At 36.8% G+C, this 3,957-nt stretch overlaps 1 non-coding gene across 1 annotated transcript; it reads left to right on the forward strand.

Annotated features, from left to right (window-relative positions):
- The first annotated feature begins 611 nt into the window (after positions 1–611).
- Positions 612–683, forward strand: TRNAC-GCA. Its single transcript has one exon. It is a non-coding gene; the product is annotated as a tRNA-Cys (tRNA).
- Positions 684–3,957: the final 3,274 nt, after the last annotated feature.

The following is a 3,957-nucleotide window of genomic DNA, read 5'->3' on the forward strand; positions in this document are numbered from 1 at the left end:
AGTACAGGAAATCTGAGGATAGGCCCGAAGGGTCCAGTCCGTGCACACGGTCAATCCTGGTGTCCCACAGTAGCTTTTCCTTGTGGTCCGTGAGCTGCGTGGCACATTCACGTTCTGCTAAGCCCACATTCTAGTCCCTATGATCATCTCGAGTCTGCATAAATCTATTCAGATGGCTCCACTTATGTAGCCTTTACATACTTTGACTGATGGAAGGTAGGGACAAGAGGAAGATAAAATAGTCATTGGCTTAGTAGTAGGGAACTAAACCCAAAGTCAAGAAGAGTGGATTCAAGTCCTGATCCTAGCGATAAGGAGCTCGGTAGCCTTGAATCTGTTTTCAGATGTCCACTGTGAAGGACACAGACTAGTGACTCTGAAGCCCCTTCCAGCTATAAACATCAGTGTTGGTGCTTTTCCAGGAAGGGCAGGCAAGCAGCTACAGCTAGGGGAACCTGTTTGTTTCGCATCAGAGAGAGAGAATTGCAGTGAGGCAGGCTTGGCAGCTTCCAGGAGGCCCAGCCCAATTGAACATCAGTGGCAAAAATTTATAGGCATACTGGGCATGGCCACACAGGTGAAAGGTATTACTTAGGCCCCAGCTTACATCAGGGGGTATAGCTCAGGGGTAGAGCATTTGACTGCAGATCAAGAGGTCCCCGGTTCAAATCCGGGTGCCCCCTGCTGGCTTCCACTTTTGCTCACTAGAGCTAGTGTTGATTTTTCAGCTTCTCCTGATACTGATCCTTTCCAAATCTCGGAGAAAGTCAAGGGTAACTTCTGTCACTGAGCACCACAGTCCTAGAGTGATAGGTTTCTCCAACTCAGACTTTTTATTTCACTTACCACAGGTCTTATTCTATATAGGCTGGTTTAGGTTCACTTTTCTACATATTTTCATTGCCCCCAGTCAGTAGTGGGCTGGTAAATGTTTAAGAACCAGCTCTTGGGGGAGGGGAGCATCACCGATTTTTAATGTTTCTTAATTTCATGGTGATAATAATCTCACCAAGGCCAATGACAAACTACAAACATAAGATCACTGAATATGGAGGTGGGAAGAAATGCTCACAAGAGATTCTCTGGTTCGAGCCTGCTCAAGCACACCACTGTCCCTAAATCCATCTTCCCTGTAGAGGCATGGCTCTTTGACCCCCAGTCTATCCTAACAATGCTTACTGACATCAGAGCAGTGGCTAGCACCCATCTGTTCATCCGTGAAATCACCCATTCGATCAAGACATATTTGATTCCTACTCAATGCCAGACACAGGAAAGAGAGAGCTGAGAAAGTACTCTGTTGAAAAACAGTCAAACCACACAGAATTCCGCTGATGAAACCTGACTTTTCATGAGCTCACCATGCAAAATAACAAAATATATGATGAATCAGTCTACCATGAGTGAAAGCCATCAGATGAAATAAAGAATAGCAGAAAGCAGAATTATCAGATAAATACTAAAAAGTAAGTATGGTTAAAATAATTAAAAACATAAGGAATTGAATATATGAGAACATGTGATTTTTTAAAAGGATGGGGCAGATTCATTTAAAATAAAAAATACGATAACTGAAGTTAACAGTATAACAGCAGATTAGAGAGAGAAAGAAGAGAGATTTGGGAGTGAAATAGAATATAAATTTACCAAACAGAATATAAAAGGACCTAGAATGAAACAGAAAGGTCTAAAAAAAAAAAAACAAAATATAGAAGAGTGGCAGAGAGAGGCCTAAGAGAGGCAGAGGATAGAATGAAGGGTTCTGAAAATGTTCACATATGAATTCTACAAAGAAGAAATATAAAGGGGGAAAGGCAATGTTAAATGATAAAATGGTCATTTTCCAGACTTGTATAAAGACATGATACCTCAGAATTAGGAATCATGAGTTTTATGAAAAGTAAATAAAAATAAGTTCACACCTATGCACATTGCAGTGAAACTTCATAATACCATAGACAAAGGGATGATCGTAAAAGCAGCCAGACAGAAAAGATAAATCAAATGCAGAGGAATAATAACGAGACTGACAGCAGACTTTTCTATAGAAGCAACGAGAGTCAGAAGACAATGGAATAAAATACGAAAAGTGCAAAAGACAATAACATAATTTAGAATTCACTACTCAGTTTAAATATAATTCGGGAGTGAGCAAAAAATAAGAAATTTTCATATAACTGAAAGCATTTACTTCGAACATATTCTTGCTGAAAGAACTTTAAAAAGGCATACTTCAGAGAGAAAAACACTGAACCCAGAGGAGGAAGGAAGAGACAAAGAAAAAATAGTAAACAAAGATACTACAGTCATGTGCCACTTAACAATGGGGATATATTTCTAGAAAGGCTTCATTGGGTGATTTTGTCACTGTGTGAACATCACAGAGTGCACTTATACAAACCTAGATGGCATAACCTACTACATTCCTAGGCTATATGGTATAGCCTATTGCTCCTAGGCTACGAGCCTGTACGTAATGTTATTGTACAAAACAACATGAGATTAAATCAACCACAAGAGAAATAGATGCAATCCAGAGATGGGGTAAACTCGAGATGTATGAGGCTGCTGCTGGTGGAACATAGCATAGTTTTACAGCAAACTTAAAAAAAAGTACAGAGAATATACTCTAATGATAACAGGTATAGTATAGTAAATACATAAACCAGTAACATAGTCGTTTAAACCAGTAACATAGTCGTTTATTATCATTATCAAGTATTATGCACTATATATAACTAGATGTGCTATACTTTGATATGACTGGCAGTGCAGTAGGTTTGTTTACACCAGCATCACCACAAACACATGGGTGACATTACAATGGCTACAATGCCACTAAGCGATAGGAATTTTTCAGCTCCATTATATTTTATGGGACCACTGTCATATATGTGGTCCATTGTTGACCGAAATGTCATTATGTGGCACAGTGGCACGTAACTGTAGTGAGCACATTGGTAAATCTAACCAGCATAGTATACACACACACACACACACACACACACACACACACACACACATGTACACATGTATATATACGTATATATGTGTATATACCCACACTGATATGTGTGTGTGTATACATACATATATATATATGTGTATATATATATGAGAGAGTTGGGGAAGGCTTAAAAACAAGATTTAACTAAAAAGGGAACAATTACACATAAGACAGAAATGGAATTATGTGATTAAACTAATTTACAAAAGTCTTATTTTTGTGGAGTGTGTAAAATTTTAAAGAAGAACCCCAAAAGCATAGAAAAAGAAGGCATAAATTTCAGATCAGTATTTAAAAAAGGTGAATAAAGAAAAATTAATCAATCCAGTTGAAGGAAAGGATGGAGAAAAAGGCACAGAAAAAAGTAGAATCAATAGAAAGCACAAAATAAGATGGTAGAAATTAATAAAAATATATTATCGTATATTACATAAAAATATAGCCACAACACATGCAAACGGATTATTTGCCAATTAAGATAGAGACTGTCATATTGTATGAAACAACAACAAAATCTAGCTACATGTTCCTATAAAACACACATGTGAAACATAAATATACAGAAAGTTTGAAAGTAGAAAGATGGGAAAAGATATATCAGACAAAGGTTAACCAAAAATAAAGTTAGTGTAGCTAAATAAATATCAGACAAAATGCATTATAGATTAAAAGTATTCTTAGGGTAATGAGGATTACTATAAAACAATAAAGTGAATACTTCTCCAGGAAAATACAATTCTAGACACATATATACAGTCTCAAAATATATAAAGCAAAAATTGTCAGAAATACATGGAGAATTCTGACGAATGTGAAATCATAATAGATTTTAATACATCATTCTCAGTAACAGAGAGACCAAAAAGGCAAAATATATAGAAGACATAAATAACACAATCAATAAGCTTGATTCAATAACTCCAACTAGATCCCTACAACCAACATTAGAA

This window comes from Pteropus vampyrus, unplaced genomic scaffold (genome assembly GCF_000151845.1).
Source record: "Pteropus vampyrus isolate Shadow unplaced genomic scaffold, Pvam_2.0 Scaffold112, whole genome shotgun sequence".
Classification (NCBI taxonomy): domain Eukaryota; kingdom Metazoa; phylum Chordata; class Mammalia; order Chiroptera; family Pteropodidae; genus Pteropus; species Pteropus vampyrus.